A 7,953-nucleotide genomic window follows, 5' to 3' on the forward strand; every position below is an offset into this window, starting at 1 on the left:
CAAACAAGGGATGACTGCGAATGTATACCAGTAGGCCGGAATATGTCACCGCCGGTGCATTACAAATCAAAGACAGAGTTTTACATTTTCATACGTTTTCATGCACACAAACGATACAACAGAGAACACTCAATTTCTAACATAGACAGTAGCAAAAGGTATCTTGAAATGTGAGACCTGCTCAATAATGCTGGTCAAATGACCCAAAATTATACAACCATTTTAAGAGCTTTCTCATTTTCTATCATCAAACACCAAATGCATCTTAATCGTCGTCCTCCAGAGTCTAGAACACTCCGATGCCTCTGAATCGTCACTTTGGTTTGCCATGCTGTTTGATTGTTAATATGTTCCAGTAATGACATAAGCCTTTCTTCAGACACCTTCAACTATTTGACCCATTTGAGCAGCTCTGAGTAGAACTTCCTCAACTCCACGTGCCTTTTCACGCTCAACCAAAGCAATCCGAACAAGCCTTTCTCAACTCCACTTCGAGTTCTGCTAATTTTCAATGCCATGTTATGCCATTAACTTCTGCATTCTTCTTTGTCTGTTAACTTCCAATTCGGGATCAGCCATTGCTTTTTCCTTCCTTCTCCAACCCTGGATATTCTCTTAGCAAGCTGAAACAACCAGAGAGATATCATTGACAAAACACTTAAAGTTGGTGGAGTTCAGGGATGGGAGATTGAGGTCATAGTAAAATTGTATGTAAAATAATTTATACAAGGGCAGAATGGGTATTTAAAAATCTTGATACATCAGCCTTAAGGTTTTCAGTCTGGGTTAGTGACGGTAGGGAGGATTTTGTTGGATTTTTAGAGAAGGTATTTGTTAAAATAAAACTAAAGGGGAGATTTTTATTATTGTCAAAAATTTTAGGGGAGGTTTTTGTATTTTTCCCAAAAATATATAACATTTATATATATAAATAAAATTTGTTATCTAAATATTATATAATAATATTACCATATATGCATATAACTTATAAGTTGAACTTATTAGGAATTATTTAGCTTGAGCCTTATCTGCTAGACCCATTAGACTTCCAAAATTCAATGCCCAATTTGACTTTAAATCTAATTATCTTAGATTTAGATGTTAAAAATTATATTTAATTAATAATTGAATTGGATGTGAATTCAACCTCATCCAATTTGATTAAAATCCACCCTATAATAAAAAACTATTATTTTATATATTGTATAATTATTATATACATATAGATATTATATTTAATTATACATATATGCATTCATACTTAAAAATTCAAAATCAAACATATAAGGGTAAACTAGCCCTACTGTTTGGCTAATTGTTTAACTCTACCCTGACGTGACCGATATTTTTTGTAAGATTCTAAAAATACCCTTTCGAATCTCTCTCTCCTCACCTCTTTCCCTGCACATTAGACCGTCAACCAACGCATTGCCGTCGAGACTTCATCTTCAACTGTTATTAACAGAAAAATCTCATTTCCAGTACACAGACTCCATGCTGAAAGACTCGGGTTCCATGCTCCTCCGGTGGTTAGATCCATTCAAATCTTCCTGCCGTCTCCCTCACCGGATCTCAGATTTGGGTATCCATCACCAGAATCGATTCCGTGGTCAGATACAGTCCATATCTCAGACTCATACCGCTCCGGAGGTCGAGTTGTTGCCACGCGTTGGAGTTCTATGTCTAAGATCTGAGATCTGGATTGCACATCGCAACTCAAACTCAGAACTTAGTTGGTCTGTATCTGACTAGAAATCGCAGTCCTCTGGGGCGGCACAAGTCTGTTGAGGTCTCCGGCGTTTTATCACACATCACTGTGTTTTATGCACCCACTGGAACTGAATGTCGGACGATGAACAACCATGGGAACTGCTCCACCGATTGCCTTGAACTAAGAAATTGCTCCACCGGGTTTCCTTTGATCCAAGTACTGAAAACTGAATCCAAATCCTCCAGTCGCGAACTCGATTGGGGCTAGATGTGTAGGATTTGCATCCTGTAACTTCTGAGTAAAAAGAGGGTACAATTCAGTGAGGAAGGAGGAGACTGCTTTGCTATTCTTCGCCATCGTTGTCAACCATGGTAACTTGAGCGAGATGTTGGTTTCTCTCACAATTTCACGAATGATGTGATCTGAATATTAGCTTTTGGGAGGAAGTACAGCGCAGATGAGGGTGGGAAGAGGTTTAAGAAGTTGCTTATGGAATTTGCGTCGTTGTTGGGCACTTTTTGTGTGAAGGACTTCATTCCATCACTTGGGTTGGTGAATTATCTGAGTGGTTTGGACGCTCGGGTGGAGAAGAACTTCAAAGAGTTAGACTGTTTTCTTGATCAAGTAATCAATTACAACAACCTCTTCTTATCCTAAAATTCTAAATTCCATAACTCCCAAAAGCAAAAGAAGAAGCTGCATTTGCATTTTCCTTTTTTTTTATTCTAACAGATTGATTCATTTGTTAGAAAAAGTCACGGTAGATTCAACAACCCAAAATCATCTCTGTTCTACACTCTGTTTCTGGCACGATCCATGCTTCTCTTGAATCAGAGCTCTCACTCGTTGAGAAGTCATTCCATGCTGTCATCTCAACCCAATCGTTAAACGCCGGTGTGATAAAACCCCTGGCCAGATTCCCCTATTGCTGCACATTGCAATTGATACGGTCCAGATCTTAGACATCCGCTCCGGAGACCCGACTCATGCTGCACATCACCGGAGATCTCAGACTCAAACTCATTTGTTCGAGAAGAACCGACCTCCGGTCAGTTCAATATTAAATGTTCAAAACATGGGAGGATGAGTCGCTTGTTCCCCATGTCTGATTTTTGTCTTTGGTAAATGCTTTCATGGACTCGTTACATTGAGGAATGTCTGCAGTTATTCCCTTGTTTAGAGTTTTGTTGTTTTATCGGTCCACGGGCTTGGTTGTTTCCAGTCATGAATGTCCATTTGCGTATTGCTTTACCGTTACATAATTCTATTCCCGTGTTAGAGTCCCTAACGTCTACACACTGCTAAAGATATGAAGTCTCTTTTATCATACCACAGTAACACAATTGGTGTCCGGCGACCAGCCTGTATCCTACCTTCGGTAATTAGCCTGTTCTTCTATCTCCAACAAACAGCGATTAGCTGTTTTTCTGTGTTTCCCAGCCTTGCAGTTTTTTGGGTCTTTTGGTTTATAATCTGCAAGATGACAGAGGTTAGACGATGATGTTTGATGACTCCGGCAATCAATCTGTATTCTGGTCAACAGCAACCAGCTGTATTATTATGTGTTGGGTGATTAAAAATCATCATCGAGTTTTTTCTCGTTATTATGGATCACCATTCAAATTGCTCGATGTTTCAAGTCATCAGTTCGGGAGCAAAAAACAAAGCAAGGGAAGCAATTTCAATCCTCTTCAGGTGAAAATTGCAAGTGGGGCAATCAAGAGTTGAAGCGCCTCAGGTCACTCCCCAAACTGGAAGAGGAACAGACACCTCACCAACATGCAGCACTTTCAGAAAACACATGGTCACCATGCAAGCTCCCACCTATCAGCTAGCATGGTAAAACACGTGGCATTGAGCCTAGTCACTATTTGACAGGTACTCTAACTCTCTCAACAAATTTACAGCTTCATTTGCACTGATTTTTATTATTTCCATGAAAATATTGGCGTGGAATATTCGGGGTTGTAACAGACCATGTACTCAGAGGCACCCCAAAAGGCTGATTAAAGCAAACAAGCCGGAGATAATCTTCATCTCTGAAACTAGGCTCAATACAGAGAGAAGCCATAAGCTAGCTAAATATTTGAAATATAATAATTCTGCCCATGTCGAAGCAACAGGTCGATCTGGTGGCCTCTTATGTTGTTGGGACTCGCATATAAACATTCAGGTTTTGATGACCACAAATCATATTATCAAACTGAGCGTTCTCGATCTTCCTGTACATCAAAATTGGAAGATAGTTTTTCTATATGGTCATCCACACAGAGAACACAGATTATCTATATGGGAATCTATACAAAACATGCATGACGTTCGAGGTGACCCATGACTGTTAAATTGGTGACATGAATGCCCTTGTTTCTCTTCATGATTACAAATCTGGCCGGATTGGTAGAATAGCACCACAGTTATCCCAAGCCATGAAGAATACAATCGATTCATTTGCTCTCATAGGCCTTGGGTTTATTGGTCCACCATATACATGGACAAATGGACAATCTGGCTCACGTATGACTGCTGAAAGACTGGACAAGGCTTTGGCTATACAATCATGGTTGCAGATCTTCCCAGACTCAAAAATCTTCCATCTCCAGTTTAACCACTCCAACCATTGCCCTCTACTTCTCAACACTCGACCTTCTAAAGAAAACATCAAACCTCACTTTCATTTCTTGCCCATTTGGGCAGATCACGAAGACTGCAAGGAAATTGTGGAATCAACTTTGGGGAAGCAGATCCCTGGTTCAAAAGCACGCCAAGTCACCTTTAAACTTAAGGAGTGAAAAATTAAACTCAAGCAATGGAACAAGAAAGTGTTTGGAAGGGTGGAGGAAAGGCTTCAACGGCTGCAACAAAAAATACATGATTTGCAATCTAATCTGAGAACTCAACGTGACAAGGAAAACCTACGAGTCCTATACAAGCAATATGATCATTGGCTAGAAAAGGAAGAGCATCTTTGGCGAGTCAAGTTTAGAGAATTATGGTTAAAAGCAGGGGATCGCAACACTAAATTTTTTCATCAAATGGTGAAGTACAAAAGGAGAACACAAGACATTGAGTGGATCCAAGGAAGGAATGGTGAGTGGCTAACTAATTGCAACGATATAGCATCTAATTTTGAAGAAGCAATCAAGCAAGTGGGTAATATAGATGAATCAAGTCAATTTCATCGGCTTGACATTTTGGTTTTTCTCATACTTACTTACACTCAATGTCAATCATTACTCTCCCCCCAATTGCAGAAGAAATTAAAGCAGCATATTTCAAATGCACCCTCACAAGGCCCCCGGTCCTGATGGATATAAAGCCTTCTTTTTCCAACATTATTGGAGTTCTCTAGGAACAGACATTGTGCAATTAGTATCTGAATTTTTTTTTAATCTGGACAACTTCTTAAGGAAATTAACAACACCTGCATCACTTTTATTCCTAAGTCCAGGAATTCAGAAAGGTCGTCTGACTATAGGCCAATAAGTCTGTGCAATATTATCTATAAAATCACCACCAAATGGATGACAAATCAAATGAAGCCATTACTTCAGGAACTAATTGCGCCAAATCAAGCTGGGTTCCTCAGACATAGACAAATATCAGATCATGTCTTGCTCACTCAAGAAATTCTCCATCATGTCAAGAGACAAAGAACAAAAAAGGGATGGGCTGTTAAGTTAGACATGTCCAAAGCCTTTAACAGAATGGATCGGCTTTTCTTGGTTGAAGTTATGAAGAGAATGAATTTCCCACTTCATTGGTGCAATCTCGTATAGGAATGTATATCTACTCCATCATTTGCAATCAAGTTACAGGGAACCTTATCAGGACATTTTCAACTGAAGCGAGGCCTTAGACAAGGAGATCATATTTCACCATATCTCTTCATTTTAGGTATGTAAGTTCTAACTCTCCTAATGCAAGAAGCAGAAAGCAAAGGACTCAAACTTCGTAAATCCAGTTCTAGGATGATTGCATCTTTTTTTGCAAGGCTGACCCAAAGGAACTTAGAAAATTAAAACAAATTCTTAGTTCTTTTGAAAGTATTTTGGGACAACAAATAAATTACACAAAATCAGAAATATTTTTCAGTCCCAAAATACATAGAAGGCACAGAAAATTACTCTCTTCTATCATGGGTATCAGACAAAGCAGTCATATTTTAAAATATTTGGGAGCAAGAGTGGGAGGTGAGAAATCTAGAATCACACAACAGCAGGGTTTGTTACATAGATTACAATCACAAGTGGAAGGATGGAAGTCAAGGTTGCTATCCCAAGCAGGAAGAACTACATTAATTAAGGCAGTGGCTTAATCCATTCCCATCTATGCAATGGCCACAAAGTTATTTCCCAAGAGAATTTGCAGGGATTTTGGGTGGAAGGGATTTCGACAAGATCGCTCATCTCACACTATCTCATGTTTACCAAAGCAAAAAGGTTGATTAGGCCTCCCGTTGGTAGAGGAGATGAACAATGCAATGTTTGCAAAGCAGGTTTGGAGATTATGCTATGGAGCACATTCACTTTGGGCCAACTATATTAAAGAGATATATTATTCAAACTGTAGCATTTTTGTAGCAAAAGTGGCAAAAAGCAGTTCAACTTGGTGGAAGAAAGCGGTCCAAATTGCTCAAGTCACATGTTTGCTGGATATTCATGATGGGTCAAAGATAGATGCAACAAATGACCCTTGGGTCCCTACCTTGCCAGGACATATTCCCCAGATATATGGTAATCACATAATGCCTGTGTTTCATCTTTTAAATAGTGATGGCACTTGGAATGTTGGTGAGCTACACAGACATTTTTCAAATGAAATCATCAGGCATATACTATCCATTACACCTCAACCGGACTTATCATCTGATTGCTTGCTTTGGAAGCACACACATAGTGATGTTTTCACTGATAAATCTGCTTATTAGGTATTTATTAATGCCAAACCATCAACATCTTTTAGTTTTTTCTATTGGAGCCTAATCTAGAAGCTTAAGGTCCCATATAAACTCCAAGTTTTCATCTGTAAGCCTTTATGGCAAGGAATTCCTACGTTGGACAAATTTGGTTTCATCGCACACATGCAACACAAACTTTGTTGTTTTTGTAAACACCACTAAGAAACCTTCAATCATATATTCTTTTATTGTTCCTATGCATGGGCTATATGGTGCCATGCTCAATTTGGCATCAATCCGGATCACCATGAAGAAGTTTCTTTACATCAGATTCTCAATAATTGGTTCTTGTCCACCAAACGGGAGTTAACAAAGCCAGATCAAATCGTGTTCTTGTCCAAAATTAGTATCTTGCTGAAACTAATATGGGACGAAAGGAACCTTAGAAGGCACCAAGGTGGGGCATCTTCACCAGAGGATTTATTCCAAAAAATGCCATCTCTCCTTCTTGAGATAGGAAACTCCAAGGGACCAAGAAACCTGAAGCAAGAATTGGTTCCCATAGATTCCTAGCATATCAAAATTTATACTAATGGTTTTTTTAATCCATTCTCAAATCGTGCAGGTGCAGTTTTTGTCATAGTTACTCACGATAATCATTTACTATTTGCATCAGGAAACGTCATTGCAGCTGAAGGAAGCCAAGATGCTGAATTCAAGGCAGTTGTTAAGGGACTGGAAAAAGCACATCAAGAAGGATATAAACACGTATCTCTCTTCTCTAATGCAAGAAAGAAACAACATTGGCAACTAGATAACTCAAATGCATATTGGAACTATAATATATCTCTAGGGATATGTTTCAAGCAAAACATATCCCTAGAGATCAGAATACTCTAGTTCATCTTTTTGTTTACTACTAAATATAATATACGACTTTTCTGGGCTTCATGTACTTTCAAATTATCAATAAAAAAAAGTACAAGGTATAAGTAATTGCTATAAAAATTTTGAACAAAACAAAAAACATGGGAGGATGGTAATAGAGAAGACACGGAATAGGGGAGAAGAGGTTGGGGAAGGACGAAGGAGTTTTACTTGGGGAAAAAAAAGGAAATTTCACCCTTTTCCGTTATGATTTGCCTGACAATTGTCAGGAATAGTAGGGGTGGTTTAGGACAGTAGTTAAACAGTAGGGTAGAGTTATACAATTAGCTAAACAATAGGCTTGATGCATATTTGATCTAGCCCAAATTCATAAGAATATAGTTGCTTGAGCATAGAAATTTATAGATTTAATTGGGCTAGGTTATGTTATAAACAATTTGTTACTTTTCATTATTAA

At 38.6% G+C, this 7,953-nt stretch overlaps 1 long non-coding RNA gene and 1 pseudogene across 1 annotated transcript; one reads left to right on the top strand and one right to left on the bottom strand.

Moving 5' to 3' along the window:
- On the bottom strand, positions 1 to 579 carry LOC148851841 (uncharacterized; annotated as a pseudogene).
- A 690-nt stretch (positions 580 to 1,269) lies between these two features.
- On the top strand, positions 1,270 to 7,563 carry LOC148851842 (uncharacterized). Its single transcript, XR_016098810.1, has 2 exons — positions 1,270 to 6,444; positions 7,285 to 7,563. It is a non-coding gene; the product is annotated as an uncharacterized LOC148851842 (long non-coding RNA).
- Positions 7,564 to 7,953: the final 390 nt, after the last annotated feature.

This window comes from Nelumbo lutea, chromosome 5 (assembly GCF_056320005.1).
Source record: "Nelumbo lutea isolate HS-2025 chromosome 5, American lotus-T2T, whole genome shotgun sequence".
NCBI lineage: Eukaryota > Viridiplantae > Streptophyta > Magnoliopsida > Proteales > Nelumbonaceae > Nelumbo > Nelumbo lutea.